At 40.5% G+C, this 27,040-nt stretch overlaps 1 long non-coding RNA gene across 1 annotated transcript in view; it reads left to right on the top strand.

Annotated features, from left to right (window-relative positions):
- Positions 1 to 1,424: 1,424 nt before the first annotated feature.
- LOC117821032 overlaps positions 1,425 to 27,040 on the top strand; it is a 67,118-nt gene continuing 41,502 nt past the window's right edge. The window contains exons 1-2 of the long non-coding RNA XR_004632900.1: positions 1,425 to 1,632; positions 5,800 to 5,863. This is a non-coding gene — a long non-coding RNA (uncharacterized LOC117821032). The remainder of the gene's footprint in view (positions 1,633 to 5,799; positions 5,864 to 27,040) is intronic.

Raw genomic sequence — 27,040 nt, 5'->3', positions numbered from 1 at the left:
GGCTCGTTTGCCGAGCTGCAGCTCTGATGCAAGAGGACTGTGGGGATTTGGTCAAGGAAGTAATTGGACACAACAACAAGCGAGAAATTGATCACAGCTGTTGTAATCAGGAGAAATATGGGACAATCAATTTCTTTATTGTTTCTGGCTCAATGCTGAGCTGCCTACAATAACTGCATTCCAAAACACAAGATAGTGGAGTTTGATGATTATAGAGTGAGCCGTTTATGGGATCCTCACAGTGATTCAGCTGAATTTTAGGGTAAAGAACACAGATCTCCATCACGCTGAGAGGTGCATGTTACATTACAAGACTGACTGTACAGCTGTACTGCAATTAAGGTGTACATAAAGCTCATTTGAAGGACTGTAGGAGAGTTATTGAAGAGGGAGGGGGGGCAGGAAACTTTTATTTCACTTAAAGAAGAAAAAAAACTCGCTACTATTTTAAACATTTTCTCTACACTCTCCCTGCTAAGTAGGGGAGAATGGGGTTGGTTGTCACACGGGTTGGTTGGCACACTCATTATATCTCGCCACCAGAGGGCGCTGTCTCTCAAATTGGGGTATGGACATTTCCAGAATTAGGATCAGAGCTCAACTACATAGTCTTCTCTGGAGTCAGACAGCTGAACTTGAGGTGAGAGGACTTTTTGTGTTTTTCATGTCAAATTGTAAATATTCAGCTCCTCAGTATTTTTCTTCTAGGCTTTTAAACGATGGGTTTATAACAAAACAAGTTGTACCCTTACAAAGTGTGAGGGGAAAGCTATAGTTTAGATTTTTATTAGCTAGCTAAGTAGTTGTTAGGTGGTTGTTAGCATTGATGCTAGCAAAAATTCCAGTTGGGGTTGCTCGTCACGTTCTCTTTGGGGTTGGTTGTCACATGTAACGGCTTTGTCTTTCCTGCATTTACAGCACTTCCGGGATCCCGGACATCGGCCGCACATCGGCCGTGTATTTCATCTCCTCCTCTCTATTCTTCATGTAATCATGTCTGTATAATAAACAGCAACACGTATCAGCTGTAGATGAACATAACACGCTCTGAATCTCTGTGGAAAAGTAAACAGAGATCGTAGCGGGACCGGAAGCAGGCGGCCGGCTATCAGAGAGACCGCACTGCCCTCAGGCGTTTCGGCGGAGAATTGCTGCGCGACACGGACACACCGACGCACAAGTATGTGGTGCTCATGTCTGCGTCAGCCCCTGCTGCGTAGGGGAGACGCAGAAGTATAAATCAGCCTTTACTTCCTGTTTGTCTGAGTCATGAGTTATTCTTGTTGTCCCATTATTCAGTTTTCAGTTCTTGTGTTATTTTGTGACTCAGAATCTGAGTCTCCTTGTGTTTTGTCGTTTGATACCCATGCCCTGAGTGTTTCCTGCTTTATTCTGAAAGTCCTTGCCCCAGTGTGTCAGGTTTAACTTCACTTCCTGTCTTTATGTGTTTTCCCACCTCAGTAATTGTGTGCCCCGCCCTAATTAGTTTCACCTGTGTCTCGTTCGACCCACCTGTGTCTCGTTTGACCCACCTGTGTCTGATTACCCCTTGCATGTATTCAGTCTCTGGTTTCCTCCCTCCTGTGTTCTTCTGAGCTCCTGTTTGGATTTTGAGTTGGACTTTCATTGAGAGTAAGTTATGAGTTTTGTTATTTGGATATTTTTATGGTAATAAATTGCAGAGTATAGCCTGCAGGCGGGTCCTCTCCTTTTGTTAAATCGTTACTGTGACAGCCTCACAAGCTTTTTTTGGTTGAACTGGGGACTGTTCCTAATAACAAAACAGCTCTCTAAGCAGTGGAGCCAAACAGAACAGCATTAAGTAAAGTGACTATTTAAAAAAATGTGTCTGAAAAATGAAGCCATTGCCTTTGAGCCTTAAATCTGTATTCTCAGTAACAGCCAGCAGAGGGTGACAAGATGGAAAGTCCCCCTTACCCCCTGTCATCCCACAATCCATATACTAGTTATACAAGGTATAAAATATGCCAGAAAAAAAACAAACATGTGCTGATGAACAAGATAATACAAAAAAATGGAGGCATGAATAAGAAAATACAATAAGAGAATATTACTTCTGGGAAAAGAAAATGAGAAAATGAAATGGTAAGATTTAATATTGTTAAGTAAAACACAATAAAAGAAAACACTAAAGGGTAATCCTTAAATGAAAACTTGAATAACAGAACATTAAAAACTAATAAAGAGACTCTTTAAAGTAAAAAGCAGGTCTAGACTGCTCAAACAAGAGCCAACATCAAGACAGGATAAGATCCAGTCCCATCTTACAGACAGGACTCAGTCTGATCTCATCTTAATCCACCCTGAGCAGAGCACTTTGCACCATTTAGCAAGTTACAGTGGCAAGGACAAACTTCCTTTAACAGGCAGAAACCTCCAGCAGGACCAGACTCATGTTAGACACACATCTGCAGAGACCTTGTTGGAGGGATAGAGGGAGATGAAGAGAGAGAGAGATGATAGTGATGAGACGGAGAGTAGGCACATCCACTCACTGCAGCAGGCCAGAGCAAACCTACAAGACAAGGGAGCTTATCAGGCAGACAGAGGCCAGAGAAGGAAAGACAGGATCCCAGTGTGCCAGTGCCCCCAGCAGTCTAAGCCTATAGCAGCAAAACTAAGAGCTGGTCCAAGCCTGAATAGCATGAGTGCTCTGTATCTACACTTCCTCTGCCTTGGCATGGTTGGAAGAGGGGAGCCCCAGCATGGCACGAGCACAAGCATGGGTAGACAACGTGGACAGGACATGTAAGGGTTCAACAATTCCTTTAGCAAGTTACAGTGGCAAGGACAAACTTCATTTAACAGGCAGAAACCTCCAGCAGGACCAGATTCATGTTAGACACACATCTGCTGAGACCGTGTTGGAGAGAGGGATAGAGGAGATTAAGAGAGAGAGATGATAGTGATGAGACGGGTAGTGGTAGTTGTTGCCGCTGGAGTCTGGCACGTCCACTGCAGCAGGCCAGAGCAAACCTACAAGACAAGGGAGCTTATCAGGCAGACAGAGGCCAGAGAAGGAAAGACAGGATCCCAGTGTGCCAGTGCCCCCTGCAGTCTAAGCCTATAGCAGCAAAACTAAGAGCTGGCCCAAGCCTTAATAGCATGAGTGCTCTGTATCTACACTTCCTCTGCCCTGGCATGGTTGGAAAAGGTGAGCCTCAGCATGGTACGGTTGCTAATGCACGAGCACAAGCATGGGTAGACAACGTGGACAAGACATGTAATGGTTCAACAGTTCCTTTAGACGAACTTCCTTTAACAGGCAGAAACCTCCAGCAGGACCAGACTCATGTTAGACAGACATCTGCTGAGACCATGTTGGGGTTGGGGAGATTAAGTGAGAGAGAGAGAGATATGATAATTGTGAGATTTATTAGTTGTTGCCATGTTGTTGTTTTGGTGTCTCTTTTGTGGCTTATATCTTGAAATACATTTTGTAAATGTCTCTTATAATAAAGTTTTTCAGATATTTTTCTTTCAGAAATAAGACAAAAATACTTGCTTAGTCTTGAGCTTTTGCAGTGTCAGCATTTTTTCTTCTTGGGGGTTTATAGTCTCAATTTTTAATCCCCTTTTTTATTATCACTGCATGGTTTTTAGATTACCAATTTCAGTCCCTTTTAAAAGTAAAAGCCACCATGAAGCAGGGTAAGTCTTCAGCCTGGAAACCAAAGAAAGAAAGTGATGAATAACCGGAGGCTCCAAAACAGTCATCAACAAAATGATGGGTCATGTGAAGCTATCAAAGCACACAATGATTACAGAGCATCCATTCATCCATGCATTATAAAGATGGTTTATACAGACTGGAATGAAAGTGGTGGGCTCCTGTCAGCTTGTAGTGACTGTGATCCATCAATAAAATACCAGCGTTTACTCTGCCTCTGTGAACCGACATATTGACTCTACATGTTGACTTAGTGGAGGGAAAACAATCCGAGACAGGACGGTTGTTCCCTTCATATTGTCCGACACACCTTTTATGACCTGTGGCAGGTACAGACTGAAACCTCATGAGGTTAGATTTATAGGAAATGTATTAATCTACACCTCCACCTTCACCCTCTCATCATTTTATTCTCTCCCTATAACTAACAGCATTTGAAAAGCATAAGTCATGATCCAATATATTTTGCAAAATCATTAATTTCTGATGATAAAAAGCCTAATTTCCTCATATCTGTGCGTTTCCAGAGGTATTGAAGAAAATTAATCCCCATCAGAACCGACCAGCAGAATCCATTAAAACCCAGCTTTGATTGATTGGATCTCTATATTAACTAAAGACCAACTGAAGTTATTTGACAAGGGAGTTGGAAGACAGTGTTTTATCAGGCACCTTCAATGAGTCTCGGATTAAGTTATGCTGCGGCGGAAGATATCTGGCACGAGTCACACTATTGAAGGGGCGAGAGGATAATGTCTCAGTCTGTGGGTGATGAGATTTGTGCTTCCAGCAGGAAAAAATAGACCTGTTATGGGCTTCGATTTCTGCTCGAGGAAACGTCTGCGAGGATGCACGCATGTCTCCCAGTTATTGAGCGTTTGTTACCATCTGTTATGTAACTGCATACATGCCAGCTGTCATATCAAAACAGATTATGTATTCATTAACTGTGCTGCTGTTTGTGTTAGACACTGAAGCAGCAGATTTCTCTGTTCCAGCATAATGTGTCTTCAAGGCAGAGACCAAACCTCCTGTTCTTGTTTTAGTCACTTCATATGCACGGACTAATCCTGCATATAGGCGGCACTAGTGCACACATTATTGATTCATGCAGAAGCAGATAGGCTAACCTCTGTTTAAAAAAGCCTCTGATAAAAAAATAATAATTAGCATTTCATATTTGAGAGGCTATAAAACCTTTATATGAAATTATTGAACATTTGCTTTGCCACTATGTTCCAATGGGTGGAAGGGGCGGAGCTAGCAGGCTGAGCCCCCATACCCAAGGCAGTTATTTTATTATAATTATTTTAAATCACATATATTAAATTTTTCATATATATATATATATATTTTGGGGGCTTTTTCACTTTTATTGGATAGGACAGCTGAAGAGAGACAGGAAATGTGGGGAGTAGAGAGTGGGGGAAGAATTGCCGACCGGTCTGGAGTCGAACCAGCGACCTCTGCAACAAGGACTATAGCCTCTATATGAGGGACACTTAGACCGCTAGGCCACCAGCTCCCCATATATAATAATTTTTTAACTTCAACCTGACAAATATTTACTTGAATAATTATAAAACAAATTTTTTGATTGCATTATTTTATTCACATGATCACCAGGGGTGTGTCCAGAGGGGCGGCTATGGGTGGCCTTGCCCCCCTGATATCTGATTGGCCACCTCAAAAACCTAAACTATGATTCAAAGCCTGCTCCAAAAGGCTAATTGGACTGTTATATTAAATTATATGCATTGTCTTTGCTCAGTTTTCCCAGAGAACGAGTTAAAGCTAGTGGTTATTTGAGATCACTATTAATAAATCATGACACAGTTCGTTTTCTTTTTTTTTTTATATTTGAAATGTATTAGTTTTTACAAACATTCAAATAAAGACACACAAATAATGACATTACAATAAAATTTGAAAAATGATAAATACAATTAAAAAAGCTGTTTTTCTCATTATTTGAGTCGTTTCCTCGAGATCTTGACTCATCCTTCTCTAGATCTCGGGATGTCACAGCTTGTTTCCTATAATATGTGATTATTTGAATGAATTCCAATCATCTTAAGCTAACAAAACTTGTCTTCTTGTGGTTACAGGATCATTTCCTGCTGACCAAGGCCGGATCATGACATGCCACGCTGCCATTGACCTCACAAATGAGTAAGTTGTTTTTATTTCAATGCTTATTTTGTGCTTTTGAAGCTCTGGAGATACAAGTTTACAAGGAAGTTTGTCCTTGCCACTGTAACTTGCTAAATGCTGCAAAGTGCTCTGCTCATGGTGGATTAAGGAGAGATCAGACTGAGTCCCGTCTGTAAGATGGGACTGGATCTTATCTTGTCTTGATGTTGGGTCTAGACCAAGGTTATTATAGTTAACGAAAACTAACGAAATAACGAAAACGAGAGGTGAAAAAACATTTTCGTTAACTGAAATAAAAATAAAAACGAGGCTTCACAAAAAAACGAAAACTAACTGAAACTGTATTGTGAGTTTACAAAACTAACTAAAATAAACTAAAATGATAGAGAAAATGTCTTTAGTTTTCGTCTTAAACTCAGTATTTTGAGTGGATATGTAATAAAGTCAGAGACTGATCGGGTGGACGTCTCTGCTCTGCTCTCTGCTCTCTGCATCAGCGCGGGAGCGCGCCGAACGGAGCCTGCAGCTGACAGGCGCGCGCACTCACAGCGAGGCAGAACTGCAGGGGGATTAAATCGAGACGAACTCTCTCGCTCCGACTACCTGCCCTGTTTATAACCGTTCCTGTGTGAATGCCCAACAAGTAAGTATAATGAGACGGAGAACTGACTTTTCCTGTCCATAAGCATTCACGTGTGTTAAAACTCCCGAGAGAGAAAATAGACGCCATGAGCGCATGCGTCATCTCATATTATTAATCACCCATATGATCCTGTTGATTATTGATTATTAGTATACTTGTAGTGGTAGCATCTGAATCATTATCTCTGTATCAATGATTATTGTTTATTGCTTATTTTATTGTTAAAGATGTATCAGTGAGTCACCATATTATTTAACACTATAGAGGGTCAGTAATGCTAGCCTAAGTGTCCATATTGTGACCATCACCCTTATGTTTGTGTATTTATTTGATGTGTTTCCGACCACACTCATACCTATTCCTCTGTGGCCTCATTGGGTCTGCTGAACTGTTGTGCTGTACAAGGAGAATATTCACTAAACGGTTAAAGCTCCCTCCTGCCTCCTGTCCAGTGTGTTCTGACCGACACCCCAGGGAGAGTACTATCCTACAGAGTATCCACCAGTATTCCCTATTTTTTAGGATATGAATTTTTTGTTTGTTTTCTGCCAGTTTCACTTCATTTGGCTCATTCGCACAAGCAGGCACACGTCCACACTTTGCCTGCAGAGCGTTAATGGCAGCGAAAGTCAGGAGAAAGCGGCAGAGCCCCATTTGGGATTACTTTGAATATGACTGTCTCTGATAGGAGTAAGTGCCTTGCAATGGAAGGTGATAAAATATGTTGAAAATATGTTTCTCAAGGGGGAAAATCCCACTAATCTTAAAGTCCATTTGAAAAGCTCACACAAGACGGCTAACCTAGCATACCTTGTCAAGGCAAGAGAGAGCGGCCAGGCCCCTTACCCTGAAACAGAAGCTAACCCCCGGCCAGGCACACAGGCAAAAAAGACTAAAACTAATACTGAAACTAATAAAAACTAAACTAAAACTAAGCATTTTCAAAAAATAGAAACTAAACTAAACTAGCAAACCCGCTTCAAAAACTAATTAAAACTAAACTAAAATTGAAAACAAAAAGTCAAAACGAAATAAAAATAAAAACTAATGAAAAATGCAAAACTATAATAACCTTGGTCTAGACCAGCTCTGTTTGTAAAGCATCATGGGATAACATTTGTTGTGAATGGGAATACAAAGATTGATTGATTGATTGATTCATTATAATAAGAAATTATCAGACCGTATTTCACTTGAAGCCTTTGGCTCCATCTTAAATGAAAAACAGACCCCAGAGCAGTGCCTGTGTTTTTAAATCCTGTTTTCATGATCACAAATTACACTTTATTTGCAAATTAGTTACACTTTTAAATCATTGATTGTTTCTACATACTGTCTGTATATATGCTCCATGCTGTTGAGTTGTGCTGTTTATTTTGACGTGTGCTGCTGACCTCTTGGCCAGGTAGCCCTTGTAAATGAGGTCTTGATCTCAATGGGTCTCATCTGGTTAAATAAAGGTTACAATTATAACAGGAAAACATAATTAAATTGTAAGGATGCAAATCCACTTAGGGCTTCCATAGTTTAGTTTAGTTCATATCTTGAGGAGACGTTTTGCTTGCTCTAAATATTGAGTAACGTGCAACAACATCTGTAGTATTATTCATTTTTATTGTGGAAACACTAAAAGAAATAACAGCAATCTTTAATTCCCCTCAAATGATCTCAGTCTAAACTAAGTAAAGTTTAGAAAATGTTGAAAGAGTAAATAAAAGAGATGTGTGATAAATATAAGGGGTAAAAATAGACAGACAAACTCAGTAAATCACATACTGGCCTACCTGAAGACTCTTCTTGGAAATGGCATCTTATTTTTACTGGGTTAGATCTCACCTCTTTACCTGGCTCATATTTCACACAGACAATCAAAATGTCAAATTAAAGGTTTCATGTCAGCACTGCTGGTATTTTGTAAATTACGGGCCAGACCCGAGCACTGGTGGATGTTTATAAATCCTTAAAGGCGTCTGCTGGAAAAGCTCAGTGTTGCTGTCCGTTCAGGCCAACAAAGCAGAGTGACTGAAGGATGTGCAAGGTGCAACCTGAGCTCTGAAGTGAATCAAAAGGTGCAGACACCGAGTATCGACTGTCTTTGAGAGCTTAATAGGAGATTTAATAGGCCCAGACAGGACAACAACTTACATTTTTCATGAGGCTATTCCTCCTGAGGATTAATGTTTGGACAAGCTGACAAACCTAAATGATATTTAGAAACAAAGTGTTGTGGTTGCAACAATTCAGGCGTCTCCGAGGATCTGTTTGGGCGGGATTCTTACTTCTGGAGCAGAGGGCCGTAATGGATTTCTCTCAAAATGAAACACAGACATACAGCACCTGCTCGGACAGGGAAGGCTCTGCAGTGCAGTTTCTTCACGGTGCATCTATAAATACTCGGGAGCAGTTTATCATAAAGGGCCCACAAAGGCAGATTACAGGATAAGAAGAGTTCAGACGAGGTACAGTAAATCTGTCAGAGTTTGAGCTGAATGTATGGATGCATAAATCGACATTTCAGGGGGTGTGTTCATATACATCAGTTTAACCCGTCTGTAGTCACCGGATTGTGTGGTTCCAAGAACTGTAGGTGTGCCAAACATCTTCCTATAAGCTATTTTTATATTCCTTCCTGTGAGCTGCAGCAGGATGTACATTTTGCAATAAACAGTCCCTGCTGTGTTAAAGAGAAACTGAGGGTGATGGAGGGTCTAATGTGGGAGCACAGTACACAACCAGGCCTCTTCAGTGGCGATGAAGCCTTATGGAGCTTTGAGACTGTCTATTCTTTTCTATGTGTACCAAAAAAGACTGAAAGCTTCAAACTCGGCGAACATGGTGACATCGGGTGGCTTTTAAAACTTACAGCAGCCTTTGCAGTGACGATCTGAACTATGGCACCCCGCTGAGATTGACAGCTTTGATCTAATTTGTAAGAAATGAAGGCAGAAGAACACTTTTATGCACGTTTATTTCTATGTTGATATTTGTATTTTCGGGCATTACGTTGCAATTAAATAACCTTGCGCTGTCGCAAAGCTGTAATATTCAGCCTATTTTGCAGTGCTTCTGCATCAATCATTTTGGTGTTGTTGATTGAGAACATTTTGGGAATCAGATCTTTTAGCTTCATGATATTTGTGTGACCTCTCAGTCCCAGTGTAATGGAGTTAAAGCTGAGGTTGGTAGTCTCGGAAAACTAGCATGAATTTGAATGTAGCATTTCCTCATGACTCCGTCTAACCCCTCCCCTCCTCCCTCGGCGCTCCTTCAAAACGACGCCCCCACCGCTCACATGCAGGAGCGCCGCTGACTTGCAACCATATGATCGTGACTGATTCAAAAACGGTCCTCACCAAAATATTATCATAGTGAAAGTTAAAAACACAAACAAACATGGCTGCTGTTAGTACTCACAACTGTCATGCTAGCATTATCCAGTTGTACTGGTGACACGATATCAGGAGAAAAGTTATAACACATATATAATACTGTAACAACTCTACTGTTTGTTAAACCTGTTCAGTGAAGATGTTCTTAATTCCTACAGTGTTGACGGTCAGTGAAGGCATCAGAAGAGGTGTCGAGTGTGTGAGCGGGAGAGAGGAGAGACAAGAGGAGAAGTTCTTCATTCATTCAAACATGGATTGTTGCTTTGTTGGTTGACGTGGTCACTGCCGACAGTGACCGGTTAGTAAAGCTTAAAGTGTTCACGAATCGGCTCGTCATCACTACAACGTCCGGACGGACGCTACAATACATATACATTTTCTGTAGGACTTACTGAATGTCATTAACTCTTCTGCTTGTCAGAGCCCCCGTGGTGAGAGCTTTTTAGACTCTGATCCGGACTACAGTCCTGAGCAAAGCACCTCATCAGGTCAGAGGGGACAGGCCCGAGGTCGAGCGAGAGGGGCAGTGAGTAGAGTCAGGGGAAGCAGACACAGGAGACGGGGAATCGGAGTTCACGCCGGGGAAATGTACGCGCAGGAGGAGGGCAGAACGGCAGGACGGAATTTGAATGGTTTAAAATTTTGGCACCCAAAAAAGGCTGATTGGTTGGTGTTTTCCCAGGTTTACTCCGGCTGTAGATAGCAGTTTTTTTTCACTCTTTTTTAAGAACACATTATGTATTGATTACCATCAGGACATAAAGATCATTTTAACCAGTATAACAAAAAGTGTATCTAAATCTGATTACCAACCCCAGCTTTAAGCTATTACTAAAGGCTAGGACTGTTGGCTGTTTGCTTCTATGACATAATTACTTGGTATCAGGCGTAGATTGAGTGTTCATATTTTTGTAATGTGCATGGCTATCTTTCGTAGTGAATGCCATCTCTTCTGATCTGAGAACAACAATCCAACAATCACACAGTTGAGGTGTAAAAATCTTCCCTGTAGTTACACTAAATAAGCACCCGTCATGCTCAAAGTTTCGGACGTCAGCAGTCACGTTACATTTAATGTTCGAAAATTTGTATTGAAACCAAGCAGCAACCTCTGGTCTCAAAATATGAGTCCTATGCGTAAGTGCCAAAAACTGCAGTTCACCGAGCGTCCACTAGAGGCTGGCTGCAGATACACAGGAAACCACATACACACCCATTCAAAGAAGACGATCTTTGTAGCAGAAATAAACATGTTTACAGCCTGGTTCAAAAAATGGTTTAGGTCTGAAAAGCTCATTTCCCTATTGGCACACACTGTACAGGGGTGAATTTTTTTTAAAGCTCTGTTTTTTTGAAGATATTGAACTTGCAAGTTTTGCCCAAATAAGGACAGCCTGTTGGCAAAAAGGATAAAGGCCTGCCTCTTTACCTCACACTATAGCTTGAACGAAGTTAGGTTGAGTTCAGCATTTCCAATATGGCTCCCGCCGATGATCGGCTTCAAAACAGCGCTCAGGATCACATGGGTGACTTCATGGATACTACGTCCTTTTTTTATACAGTCTATGGTTGAAACAGAGCGGGTCACTCAAGGAAACTGCAAAAACTAAAATCTAAGAATGTGTTTTGTCTTGTTTCTATTAAACAATGTCTCTGACTAGTCCAGATAATTGTCTTAATTTAAGATATAATCAGCCTTATAAGTAAGATCTGGATTGCTTGTACTGAGTAAAAAGTTTACCAATAGGAAGACAAAAATGTGCTCGACAAGTTTCTTGAAATACGAATAATGTCTTAATTCAAGAATCTTCAGTCAATGTTCTTTTGGAGTTTTTGCAGTGTAATACAAGCTCAGGAGCTTTCATATCACCTCCCTATCTCTACTCTAGCCGTCACTCTCTCTGCACTGATACACACGCACACACACACACACACACACACACACACACACACACACACACACACACACACACACACACACAAATGCACCAAAGGTTGGTTCAAAAAGGCAGCAAATCAGACAGATCAGACAAACCAACTGAGAGCTGGACGGAGCCGTTTTTAATCTTTATTTAACCAGCAGTGAGGTCTCATTGCGATTAAAAATCTATATTTCAAGAGTTCCTCGGCCAAGATTGACAACAGCACAAAAAAAAAAGTGACTTCAAGACAAAAAAACTCCAAAAACCTAACAAAGGTTACAGAATAAGACATGAACACACACTGATCTGACATGTTGTATCAGAGCAGACTTAAAGTGCATCCAGTGAGGCCTGCTGCTGATGAGTCAAAGGAGTTTACAGCTGATTCCAAGAAGAGGGAGCGTTGCACTTGAACGCCCCTTTTTCAAAGTTCATGGCAGACATCAGGGACAGTTAGTAAAAATAAGCCCAGGAACCAGAGACAGTCACGTCTCATATTTTATTTAAGCAGGAGCAGAATAAGAACAGCGCTTTAAATTAGGAAACATGGAAGGTTACGTCTGCAGATTGTACAACCAAAGTATACCATAGATGGATAGATGCAAAGATGCTGAGAGAGCATGGCAGCAGCATTCTCAGTGACAGACAGATGTCACCTGCTTCATTTTTTTTATGTTAGTGTTACAGAAATTGAAACACATCCTTCCTGCTCTCTCACATCTCTCCCTCTGTTCTGGCAGCAGCCTCAGACATCCGCTGCTCTCTCCCTCTCTCCCTCCCTCCCGTGGGAATGGATTTAGTTGGATTTTTAATTATCCAACGCTGATTTCTAAATTAGTTTTTTTATGCCAAAACTAATAATAACAATAGACAGTGATGGATCTTGGGAGACTTGAATATGCTTATGAGGAGACAGACTGTTCTGTATCCCAGCCGTCAGAGAGTACCACCCCCACTTAGAGGGTTATGAGCAAATAAAAACACTTGTAAGATAATTAAATGACACTATCACAGCAAGTCTTCAATCAGTGTGATCAAGAAGCACACACGGCTACATCACATGTTTCTTATTTAAGCATTTGGATCCTTTTTAGCAGCTAACCAAGCAGAAACTACTTCATATATGAAAAACCACAAAGCACAAATGTATACAAATAAAAATCACTGACAAAAACAAATGTGATAATACTAATAATATGGCAATAACAATATAGTAATAATAATAATAAAAAAAACTAATAATAATAATGATAAATAATAACAGTACTACTAATAATAACGATAATGATTATTAATAATAACAATAATAATGGTACTATTATTATAATAGTAATAATAATCATACATACATACATACATACATACATACATACATACATACATACATACATACATACATACATACATACATACATACATACATACATACATTTATATATCAACTTCAATGCAATACTGTTTGGCTCACTGATAAAATCAAATCAAATCAAAGTAACACTATAAATACCAGAAGAGGGGAGACATGTTTCATCTCCAATGATTATACAGTGTTGTCATATTTTATTTAACAAATCAATCCCTATTTGGAGAGATACTGGCAACATGATTTCTAAAAACTCACTTTTAAAACAGTGTTAAATGTGATTTTCCTCTATATAAATCATAATTCCCATGAACGTAACAGTACATTGTTTGTCATTAGTTGATATTATCTTCACTCCGTAGTTCAAATAATATATATGACACGATACAATATGATACGGTAAGATGCGATAAGATACAATAAGATATGATACAATACAATTAGATTGGTACAATAAGATAAGACTTAATTGGCCTTTGACTTCAGATATTTTAACATCACTGTATATACTGTAAATCCTCAAACAAAGACTGGGTCCTTTATTTGCAATTACCACTGTAGGTACCAGGCTTTTATATGAAGCAGGCTTGTATGATTGATGAACAACATCAAGTAAACCCACACATGTATGTAGCGATGTAACGATACACTCAACTTACAATACGATATGATATTAGATTATAACACAAGTTAGTAGTCAGTAACTTATTTTATATATAGGCTTTAGAGAAGATGTTACATCATTTAATTTTTGTGTGTGATGCTTCTGCCTTATGTACGGGTAGCTTTATTTCCCTTGTAGATGACAGATGTGCTTTTATTTTGTAAGGACGCAAAGGGTACTTCCACTAGATTGGAAAGTCAGTAAAAAAATATTTAAAATAAAGAAATTTGATGCACAAGAGCCCCCAATAGAAGAGCTGTAAACTCGTACACCTGCATGCTGTAATGTTGGCTGTCATGTTTCTCTATCTCTGGTGTGTGCAGAGCAAACGGAGGGACACTACTTGCAACCTGAGGCAGAGTAGAGAGAGAGAGGGGGGGATCATCCACCAGTTTATTGATGGCTGATGGTGATCTTGTATGAACAGAAAAGTAAAAATGAAAAAAAGGTCAGCAAATGTTCAGATATTCTTTAGCGGTTTGCCCCGGTATGAAGGGAAACATTGGCTATGTATCCTGCAACTGCAAATCTTCACCGGTTGCTGCATTTATGTAGAAGTCTACACCTGTATTCAGCTACAGACATGAGAGATATATTGTGTCAAACAAGCAAAATCAAAGCCAGTTAGCGCCCTCTGCTTTTTAAAATTAGTATTGATATTTAATTTTCCTCTCTCCTATTTGAGTCGTCCCTTCAACTATCCAACCAAGTATTGTTATGTCTCTGTACTCAGCTTGTGTTTGGAGCTTACAGTAAGAGAACAAGGGGACAAAGGAGTGGACCCTGTGGCATCCTCCTGATAGGTGGAGCTGGTATTCACGGTGGACAACATAAGGCAAGTCTGAGATAATGAGTTTGTGCCTGTCAGATTATGATCAATAGAAAAACATCCTTGATGCTGTTGAACTCTAATGATTCCTGTGGCTGTCTGCGTGAGTCTCTTGATTTGGGGCCTTTTAATTGAGCAGTCAACTGACTTTACATTTCTGAAGCACATGACTTGAAGTTTCCTGCTGTTTTTCTGAATGAAAATCTGAAAAAAACATGTTTTTGCAGTAATTAGACCGTACTCCCACAATAAGCATATTTGCTGACGTGTTACAGCTTAATTATTACCCTGTTCTTTGGGAAATGTAACACCAGAGTCTGCCAGTGAGACAATCCATGCTGGAGACACTGTCTTCAGATCACAGCAATAATTCTTCCTCTCCAACTGGGTGAAAGCCACCCATCCACCCATCCATCCATCCATCCGTCCGTCCACCCTCACACACACTCATTCACCACTGTCACACACATACAGAGAGACTCCCAGACAAACCTTCATCCCTCATTTGCTGGCTCTGTCTCTGTCTGTGTCCCACTGTACCGCTGAACCAACACACCGATATCACTAAATTTGACAGATACACCTCCAGGCTCCGTCTGCTGGCACTTTGAGACGAAAACCCACAATTATTACTCAAAGGCAGCGCCCCATGTCCAAGTTTGGACACGGGCTACAGAGGATAGACAGATGGATGTTTACTAATTCTGTGTGCTGCATATAACCGAGCAGTCTGCCTTGGATCTCGTGTTGTGTACCGTCCCCGGATTTTGGCAGCTGAGACCCTCTGAATAAGCACATCCTCCTGCTCCCTTCTCAGGAGACCTAATTGTTGCTGGACATTGTCTGTGATTCCTGCCAAGTTGCCACAAAGTTTTCCTTTCTTGCAGCTTTTTGTAACCCCAACACAGCATGGTCCCTGTCCTGTTAGTGTCGTCCCCTCATCAGATTCATGACTATAGAAAAAGCTGATGAGACCGGAATAAGTTCCAGCTGAGGGGCATCATCAGTCACATTTCCTCCTCTGGGTCAAACTCACATAAACTGCAGCAGCCTAACCAGGCTTGCATCTTAATTTGGACTGATTTCCTTTGTGTCTGACTGACACTTTGAGATCATAGATTGGCAAAACTTTGCTGAACTGTGTAATGAAATATCTTAAGTTTTGTATCACTCTGTTCTTTGGGGTTTTACTGAGGATTAAGAAATAATCAGGCTGTTTTTGCTAATGTAAGAATATCCCCCAAAATGAAGCCTGTGATGAAAAGCCTGCATGAAGCCATCCAAAATATCTGTTAGAGATAATGAAATTTAAAAGGCAAACCTCTGATATAAGTAACAACAGTCATGCAAGCAGCTTTGTGAAGATGCACATTAAACTATATGCCGATGACAGCATGCTAACATTCAGCTGAGATATAATTGTGCTAATATTGATCAATTAAAGGATAATCTTTAAAGAATGGATGGTTATGCACATTAGTGTTTTGACAGGGTGAGCAAATATTACCCTCTGAAAAAGCTCTAATTTGCATAACCACTCATTCCCTGTACATTATCCTTTAATTGATCAATTACCCAGCTCCTAAGCTACTTTGGATGTGCAGTTAAGATCTAGTATTCTTCCTCTGGCCATTGAGGTCGGCTGATTTAAAAATATCCCAAAAGACAGACTCTGTGAGATGCGTGATTTCAATGAAGTGGAAACAGTCCCATTTTCTTTTGTACTGTACAAATTATGAGACCTCAGGGAAAGATTTATTCAAGAAATTGCCTGCAAAAAGCCTGAAATATTGAGGTGGACTGATGTACAAAAACTGCATTGGTTGTTTAATTTTGAAGTGTTCAAACTAGCTAATTTTGTAACAAAAGCCTGGAGAAGAAGACAAGATAGTCTTTTTTAGTAGTGTGCTTTTTTTATTTGTATTATTTTTTTTTTCTGTTGTAATTTTCTCCCTCAGTTTCCTTACAATGAATGATCTTGCTGTGGGCTCTGACCCTGCACTGCACAAATTGATGGCAAGGCAAGGCAAGGCAGCTTTATTTGTATAGCGCATTTCATACACGAGGGCAACTCAATGTGCTTTACATTAAAACATTAAAAGCATTGGAGACATTCAGACAGGCATAAAATAACACAATTAAAATGACAAATATGATAAAACAGAAAAGAAAAGGAAAATTAGAAATAGATTAAAAATTACATTAAAATTTTAATTTAAAGTGGGTTAAAATGAGCTAAGATAGGAAGGCAGTGGCAAATAAAAAAGTCTTAGTCTTTGATTTAAAAGAGGTGAGAGTTGGAGCAGACCTACAGCTTTCAGGGAGTGTGTTCCAGATATGTGGTGCATAATGACTAAACGCTGCTTCACCATGTTTCGTTCTGACTCTAGGGACTGAAAGCAGACCAGTACCTGATGACCTCAGAGGTCGAGGTGGTTCATAAAGTAGTAGCAGATCAGCAACGTATTTTGGGCCTAAACCATTCAGTGCTTTATAAACCATCAGCAGGATTTTAAAGTCTATTCTCTGACAGACAGTAAGCCAGTGTAGAGATCTAAGAACTGGAGTAATGTGGTCTACTTTTTTGGTCCTTGTTAGGACTCGAGCAGCAGCATTCTGTATGAGCTGCAGTCGTCTGATGGACTTTTTAGGGAGTCCTGTAAAGACCCCGTTACAGTAGTCTAGTCTGCTAAAGATAAATGCATGGACCAGTTTTTCTGCATCCTGCTGAGACATAAGTCCTTTAATCCTTGATATATTCTTAAGGTGATAGTAGGCTGACTTTGTAATTGTCTTAATGTGGCTGCTGAAATTAAGGTCTGAGTCTAAGACTACACCAAGGTTTCTGGCTTGGTTTGAACATTTCATCATTGCAGATTGGAGCTGAGCAGTAACCTTTAACCTTTCTTCCTTGGCTCCAAAAACAATCATTTCAGTTTTTTCTTTGTTTAACTGAAGAAAAATGGTGTCTTGTAAGCCCATGCAGGCTGGGCATATGAGTGTATGCATGACACAATAATAACATAAAAACTTCCACAAAGTCCACACAAAATATTGATTCACAGATAATTCTATTGATTCAAAAAATATTTATTTATTTAGTTAAAAAGGAATGTTTTTCCACAGTGTCAACAGGCAGAGGAGGAATTTCCCAGACCCCTTTCTGTGAATTGATTTGATATGACATGCTGTTCATACATCTGTGACAACAGGGCTCCCAAACCTTTTATTCTGTGACCCCCAAAATAACAGTACCAGAGACTGGAGACCCCCACTGTCCTGATGTGGTTAAATGTTGCTCACAGAACTAGTAGGCCAATCCAAAAATGTAAAGAAGGCTGTAGCAGTATAACTTCCTTAGGGGTCCTTTTTTTTAAATAACTTTATCTGCCAAACACCTGAAATTCCCTTCAGGGATTAATAAAGTACATTCGATTCGATTCTATTCTATGTGGCATCAAGGTAAAGAAGAAGAATTGATGATGTTTTATATTTACATTGTTGTATCCAAGATTTAGCTACAAATGTTGTATATGTTTTTACAACAAAAGGATAAAAGCTGCAATTTTAGATCAAGTTTTTATTGATTTTTGGAAGGCATCTTGCGACCCCCCCCCCCCCCCAATCAGTGTCTTGCGACCCCCCAAGAGGTCCCGACCCCCACTTTGGGAACCACTGTGCTACAACAGAGTCTAGCTTGTCTCATTTAATCATACACCCCACTCTCATTTTACACACTTCAAGACAACGTGACACAATTTTAGGCAACTTCATGATTTCCCAAGTTACCTCCATCAAATTACGTCCTCCAGAAGCATCCTGTGGCTCTCTTCAAAGTTACCAAACGAGTCCAGATTTCCTGTGAAATATTACTACAACCCCTTCTCCTTCTCCACGTCACCTCACTTGTTGTTACTTGCCAAAAGAGGAAACAGGAAGTAATGTCCCGGGCCTAAACTGACCTTTCAAGATCTGAGAAATTGTAACAGTTTACACGATATAAGTTCAGCTCATGGCCTGATACCTTATGACACCAGCTTCCAGTGGGACTGAGGGTTTGGTACATGGTCTGATGTAAAACCCTACAATATAATCTGCTGTTGAGAATACGTCACTGTTGTTATGGGGTTTCAACCAATGAGAATCAAGTATTAGACACAGATGTGAAATTAAGTAAATGTTAACCAAGTTCCACATCTTAGCACACTGTACAGATACATACTTGTTCCTGCTGAGTACACTGCAGAGCTGAGAATGTCCTTAACCAAACTAAAGTCATATTTTCCAGTATAATAGGCGTGTTAGTGCTGTTATTTTAAGTCCCCATTAGAACAAGAGGTTAACACCACAGGAAGCAATAAAAACCGGCGGGAGCAGATATTAGTGGCTGATTGTGAAAGAGCACTGATGGGAACTTGTTCCGTAAGTGGTCGCCTGGGGTGAAGAATTCCTTAACTGTGATGAGAACAGATGGCTGCAGGATATCTGGAGCCATGAACTCAATTCATTCAACTTCACCCGAGACCAGTTTGTAATGCTCAGTGATCACTTCGGCCATTTAAAGACCTTATATAAAGATTAAAGCTTCAGATTAAAATGAGCTATTACTGATGGGTTTTTATATGATGGATTCAATCTTGCTTGTTAATTTTGGAGCCAGGTATAGTGTAACATCGGACTTCCACCAGATCCGATGTGGTCCGGCTCAATTATCTCTCATCCGTCAACACCCACGGGTTGCGTTTTCAGAACCCAGCACTGAGCAGGACCGCCGGACAGCTGGAGTCAAGTGACCGAAGTTTTTCTGCAATAACCACTGAATCAAGGATTCTCCTCCTCCTCCTCTCCTCATCCATGTTGTCTTTCTGGTCCTCTGAAAACCTCTGACCTGTTGACTCCAGGCCTGGCTCCGCTCATCATGACGGTTTGTTGTAGTTAAGTGAAATACGATCTGGTGATAACACAGAGTGTTTTATTCTGAAAATTAACCGGATGTTTTCAATTTGTTTTGGTGCCTGACTTCCTGTTCCACTCCATCTGCTCTGTTGAGATTGATGCGTCGTGCTCCGGCACTCTGGCAAAAATAGAAGTCTTGTGGATCTGATCCATTGCGCTCCGACCTGCCAGATCAGAGATACAGCCGGAACAGAGCAGATCCAGTGGAAGTTAACACATTGACTAGAATAGAAACCAATCAGATCCGGTGCTGTGACGGATCAGAGACGGACCGGACATGGTTCTGGTGGAATCTGGCCGTTAGTGAACAGCTTCAGTCTTTAAGTGAACCATGACAAGATCAAACCTATCAACTAAAATGAGCATCCTGGTGCTTTTTTTTGAAAGGCTTCTAATTCTTGAGCTAACCTATCAACTTATTTCGATTACCTGGTGTTCATACTCAGCTTTCTAGATTGTTCGTTTGTTTGTCCAGTATTCCTGTAGCTAGTGCTTTCCAATGGTCCAATACATCTTGTTTTGGGGAATACATCAAATTTAGTGGAAATTCATTAACTAGTCTGTCAAGAGATTCCACCCACGCAAAATCAATCTACTGAATAGAAGTCCAGATATTTTAAATGAAAAAGTGGAAACTTTACTGCATTTATATTCTTCTTCAGTAGAGCCTCCTGTACTTCAGTCTGCAGCCCTTATTCACTGACATTCACTTAACTACATGAATTACTGTGTTCTACTATAGAGTCATAGACAGGCATTAAGTGTAAAAGCCAAGAAAATCTGCAGCTATGAAAACTTAGAAACTGCAACCTGTCAGCTGAATATTTGGCCAAAGGATCTGGCTTTAACCCCAACACATGGAGAACTTCCCCTAAAATAGAAGAGCTAAGGGTGAAGAAACACTGAACAAACAAAAACTTAAACCTACACCTCTCTAAGGACATACCAACCTGTTGGGTCTGTCCTGATTCATTAATTCAACTCCTATAATTGTTCACAACAGCTGCTTCACAGGTACCGCTTACTACATTTGGATTACTAGACGCATAAGCCATGCCGGATGCCTGTTGGGTACCGTAAACACAGCACTCTGTAACTCTTGTTACTTCTCGGTTGATGCCAGGATGTAAGCGGTTGTTCTCTGCCTCCAGAGTGGACAATGTTCACGTTCATGAGCTGCAAACTGAGCAGTTAAGTTCACCAAAATATGAGCTCTTTCAATGAACGTGTTCATTTTAGCATTTTATTTATTTATCTTTTTAAGTTATATTTGGGGGCATTTTTGCCTTTTATTGGATAGGACAGCTGAAGAGAGACAGGAAATGTGGGGAGTAGAGAGTGGGGGAGGACATGCAGTAAATGGTCGAGGCTGGAATCGAACCTGTGACCTCTGCGACAAGGGCTATAGCCTCTGTATATGGGGAGTGCACTTAGACCGCTAGGCCAACGGCATCCCCATTTTAGCGTTTTTGCGTTCATGCACAACACTGAGTTTAAAGCAGGTTGTTATAATGTTATATCTGCTTGGTTATTTGACTGTAATATGAAATAAATGATCTAGTATCTACACAAGTTTTAACTGTAGTTCATGTAATTAGTGAGATACAGTCCAAGAGGGAGGAACAGACTGATACAACCAACAGCCTTTCTCAGAAACAAACTCACACAGAGGGATAAAAAGGTCTGAGTCTGAACACGCCGCCTGACTTGATCATAATCAGTGTTTCAGTTATGACATTGGAAATACATGAAGACCCATTTTGGCACAGAGTGAAACTGACACACACTTTTATCTGGCCTCATAAATATCTCTGTGCGGTGGAGACTCGGTGAAATAAAGTCTCCACAGAGCAGTAAATAACACAGAGTCCAGTGTCATTTTAGACCTGCATGCACCGTCAGACCTTGAGGAGAGTCTGGAGTCACTTTCCTACCTGCTTTTATTGTTATATTACTCTATACTCTTAAACATTGTGCACGTTATACTATCTCACTGCATTTACATTAAATGTTAAATGCAAAAGTAAGGTCACAGTTCCACACATACAACCTCAGAACTCATCATCTGTAATCTGATGATGATATATGCCTCTGGGACTGACTGTGGACTTAAAGTGAGACCGTGCAGCCAGCAGTTAACTTCCAGCCAAGACTCTTTTCAGTCCTCTGCAATGTTTCCAATCAAATCAGCAACTTTGGACGCATCCATGTGTTTAGATCAGAGACCCAGCAAGAGCAGTGTGCACTTTGGGTCTCAGTTTCACTGTAAATCAAGTTACACAACAGCTTCTCTCTGACTAACTTCAGCAGTATGAGGCTGAAGAAGAAGCCAATCTTCCTGTGATTTACTTGGAATTCACACGTCATAAGTTTGCTGAAATAACATCACGATGCAGGTTTGTGGAAAGATGAGATGCAAACTTTGTTGGCGGAGTAGACCTGACCTGGATTCTAGGGAGCTGAGGAAACAGTGGTTAGCTTTTGTTTCAAGCAGCATTATAGGTTGAGAATTTTTCATCTAGAACAGGTTTTTAGCTGCATTTCCTGCAGAAATCTGTTAACAGAGATAAATAAATTGTTATCAGAGTACTGATAATCTAGCTTTTAACTTGGAATAAATTATTTTTAGCTCTGGACTGCATTATCACCATTGTTTTAGCATCATTTTTATTTTTTATTTAATTATATCTTATTTTATGTTACTTTGTTTTAATTTATTTTATTTGTTCTGCTATTTGTGTGATTGTATTTTATTGATTTAATTTGATTTTTAAAGCTGCTGTGAGGAACTTTTGATTTATATCAACTTTGGCGCTCCATTGTGGACAAAGTGATACCTCTTATCTCTTGTTCTGTACATGCAAAAGTAGTGTTTTCAACAAAAACCTCACCCTGCTGTCTTTTAACAGCCAGATTTATCACTCAATGTGATTATTTGCCATGAAAATAGATGAAAAAGGGTGTTTTTAAAACCAAATATCAATCATGTGGTCTTACACCTACCCCCTCTGAGTGGTTTAAGGCAGGGGTGTCAAACTTATTTCAGTTCAGGGGCCACATACAGCCCAAGTTGATCTAGAGTGGGCCAAACTAAAATCATAACATGATGAACTATAGACAACGACAACTCTACATGTTTCCCTTTGTTTTAGTGCAAAAAAGTACATTCTGTAAATGTCTCTTTTTACATAAACAGCTGTTGCATTTTTCACCATGATGAGTCTCATAGTGGGCCAAATATTATATTCTGTAAGCACTGAAACCTGCTGCGAACACACCAAACACACAGGTTTCCCAGTCACCTTCCACACAGAGTGTGATGTTTACTGCAAAAGAACAGAGATTATAATAATGAAGAAGGTAAAGTGGACTATTAAGGACCCCCCTGCTCAAGCATGAACAGTTTGCTTGTTGGACAGTGTTGAATGCAGGGGTCCAAAAAGTCACAAATCTCGACCAGATTATGCAAACTGAAAATATTCTTTTCCTCTCTTTGAGAAAAACAGTCCCGGAGCGCTGTTCAGATGCACTCTGTCAGCCGTCTGATTGTAGGACAAATTTGAAACAGTAGTTATGTTTATTGAAAAATTGCAGTTAATGTCTTCTCTGTATTTTTTTCACTTTGCAAAGTAATCCTGTGGGCCGGATTGGAACCTCTGGCGGGCCGGTTTTGGCCCGCAGGCCGTATGTTTGACACCCCTGGTTTAAGGCATTAAAAATGACAACAGAGAAGGTATCAGTGTTGTTGTTTATGGTTCTGGTTGCTTTTGAAGGTCATAAAGAGGCATCAGTGTTGGTTTCAGTCTGTTTCTCAGCTGGTGAAAAACTCCTCATAGTGCCTTCTAAGTTACTTTCCTCTATCTTGTTTTAGATTGATATCATCAATTTGCAACCAGGAATTTTCGTCCCCATGGTAAAAAAAAAAATCTAATCAGTTCGCATCTCTTCACTATTACATATTTTCAATATTCTTTGTGTGGCCCAGTTAGAACTGTCCTAACTTTTCTACCCCATACCACCCCCTGTATGTCTTCAGTGTCTGGTGTTCTGCCTGCTTTTGCTCTCCATGCAGACTATTTCCCTCTCTCCTCGCAACTTTCCCGCAAATTTGACCAATTACCTTAATCTCAGCCCCTGTACGTCATCGGTTTTGTCATCAATTTGACTTCCTTGGAACATAAACATAAGTCCTCACTTGATCGGCACTTTTCAGCAACAAAACACGCACAGAGAACGGGTGAAAAGAGGGGACAGCAGGCAGGACAAGTGAACATGACAACGTTATTATTTATAGATTGAGGGGCTCAGTGTTAGCTTGGTCTCTACCTGCAGCAGGTGTGCTTTATGAACCAGCTCTCCTCACCTCCATGCATCTGTCTCATCTTCATTGAGGATTTTTACCCCCCGGTGTGCGTTAGTGACAAAGACACAACCGGGGGACGTCTGTTTAATATTTGATGTTTGACGTTGTTGCCGTGGTTACCGTAAAAAGCTCTGCATCTACAGCTTGATTTAATCCAGTTTGGTGATACATCAGACACATTCAGTAAGTTTTGATCAACTCCTCGTCATCAAAGATGCAGATTCATTTCAGAGTGCCGTGAACTGACTGTGCATCAGTCGCTGCGAGGTGCATTCAGGGACCGTCGTAAATGTGCAATACAGTCCTTTCATGGCATTTTTCTGTGAATCAAGAGAATCAAAATACAGTCAGTGGCCACATCAAGAATGTTTTCTAAAAACAACTGTAATTTAGCGTATTTACTTGCCCCTGAGATGTTATTGGGGGAAAAAAGAAAAAAAAAAACAATCACAACTTTCACCGCAATTTTTTCAAAGAGCTGTCGCAAATTCAGGCTTTTTGGGGCCGCAACAATCACTAAAAAGTCCCGCGAAATCCTGGAGGGACTGAAACTGGGTCCAAAATAAAAAAGTTTAAAAAAGTTCTTCTTTGGGACTTTTCACACCAGACTTAAAGAAGTCTTAGAGGCTCTGACATACATTTTTCCAATGAATCAACTGTGAGTTGCATTTGATGATTATAATAATGATTGGGCCATGTATTATTGGTCCCAGGGGAGGCGTACTCTGTTGGTGTTCTTGTTCAGGACGCCGTTTGATGCTGAAGGACACTTCAGCAGGCTGGCTGATTGCTAATAACCGAGTGTGAACCCAAATCGTCAAGGTGATGGAGCTCGCTGCTCGCTGAGCTAACCTTGTGATCTTGATTTGGTTCTCTGATAGAGGGGACTGGGTGCTGTTTGAGCTGTTTCCTGCTCTGTGAGAGATAAGGAGCAGTGGCCCATTAAGTCTGTTCTCCATTAAACACAAAACTTGTTGACTTGTTTTCAATTCAGGGCATGCTGTGTCGACAGCAAGGTGTCTCTCACCTTAGGCCGGTGAGGGAAAGACACAAAAAGGTTTTGCAAGATCACAAATGGAGATTTATTTTAAGAGTCAGCCAGGCGATGCCTTAGACTTAGGGTGCTTTCACACCTGGATCGTTTATAGTTGTTCTGAAACGTGGGTTGTTTTCCCCCATGGCTGGAATAGTTTGGACAGGTGAATGCAGCAATCGCACTCTGAAAAAAACGAGGGTGCTTGTGTACAAGTGACCCACGGCACTGTGGAACATGGAGATGTGAACTGGAGGAGCTGTGTGGCGGCACATAAGAGCTGCAACCAAACCTGGAGAGCAGACTTCACAGAAGAGAAAACCTGAAGAAGTTAAAAAAAAAAAAGAGAAAGAAAGAGGAGACAAAGAAAAATAGATAGGTTGATGGTGAAGATCCACCAGATCCGTCTCCAATCCATCACGGCACCAGATCTGAGAGGTTTCTATTCTACTCAATGTGTTAACTTCCACTGGATCTGCTCTGTTGTGTTCTGTCTCTCTGTCTCTGATCCAGCAGGTCAGCTGTGTTGGATAATTGATTACGATTGGTCCAAATAACAACAGTGATTATTTCTCAACAGCAAAAGTGACGCCAGGGACAACCTGATCACACACCTTGAGGCAATTTGCAGAAAGGTATCCACCACATTTGCAACTCTGCCTGTTGACACTGTGGAAAAAAATGAGGGGAAATAACGACAAGGACAGTTATGGCCATATTCCACCAGATCCGTGTCCGGTCCATCTCAAATCAATCACAGCACCAGATCTGATAGGTTTTATATTCTAGTCAATCAATCAATCAATCTTTATTTGTATAGCGCCAAATCACAACAAACGTTATCTCAGGACGCTTTTACAAACATAGGAGGTTTAGACCACTCTATGTCAAATTATGAACAGAGACCCAACTTCAAGACAGGGTAAGACTCAGTCTGACCCCACCTTAATCCATCATGAGCATTGCACATCGCAGTATTTAGCTAGTTACAGTGGTGAGGAAAAACTTCCTTTAACAGGCAGAAACCTCGAGCAGAACCAGACTCATGTTAGACAGCCATCATGCCTCGACTGAGTTGGGTCTGGAAAGACAGATAGAGGGGAGTAAGAGAGAGAAGTGATAGTGATGAGACGAGTAGTAGTCAACTTGTTAACTTCCACTGGATCCGCTCCGTTGCGTTCTGACTCTCTCTGATCCAGCAACAAAATGAAAACATCCGGTTAATTTTCAGAATAAAACACTGTTGACAGTCGAGAGAGCAGAGACCAGACACGGATCTGGTGGAAGTCCAATGTGAGAATGTCTGATGTATGATCCAACCAAGAAAATCAAGTGCAGCATTTGATTGATTGAAGGACGTACAGTGGGGGAAAGTTGAAGATGGTCTCTCTTTGGGTAGTGACCTGTCGTGTTACAGATATTATGTAGTCTTGATTCGTTTGTGTACAGTGGACTTTTACATCTAGTTCAAGTACATTTCAGCACGCCTCAGTCCACTTGTATCATATTAAATTGAATTTCCCAACAATAAAACTTTGGCTAGAGAAAATGCTGAGATGCTAGTGACTCTGGAAAAGCACTGGGCGAAAGAGTTGTCAAGCTAAAGTTGGTGGACATCACGTAAACCTGTCGAATTATTAAGGAAACTAAGGTGGTTTTATTTATAAGAGATACTGAGGTATGTGAACTATGATTGCTTTCATGTTTTACATTTTTTAAAAAGTGGAATGAAAGAGAATCAGGTGTTCTGAGACCTTTTGCATCTTTTTATTTTTCTGCATGTTGTTAACACTTCTGATAGCTGAGTTGCTGATAGTTGAGTTAAAGCATTGCTTCCAGTTCTTCAGTGAGAAGAGGGCAGAGAATGTAGGTGCATATTTTCCTCCAACAGCCTAAATGATTGTCAAAATTCAAGAAAATTAAATGAAATCCAAACACAACTCACTTGTTTAGACATTCAGGCTTTTGGTGTTCGTCTGACCTTGAGAAAGATGGATCAGTCTTTTATATTAAAAGTACATTTTATGAAAATC

The sequence above is a fragment of the Notolabrus celidotus genome, chromosome 11, assembly GCF_009762535.1.
Source record: "Notolabrus celidotus isolate fNotCel1 chromosome 11, fNotCel1.pri, whole genome shotgun sequence".
Classification (NCBI taxonomy): domain Eukaryota; kingdom Metazoa; phylum Chordata; class Actinopteri; order Labriformes; family Labridae; genus Notolabrus; species Notolabrus celidotus.
This window is presented reverse-complemented; position numbering and strand designations above follow the sequence as displayed.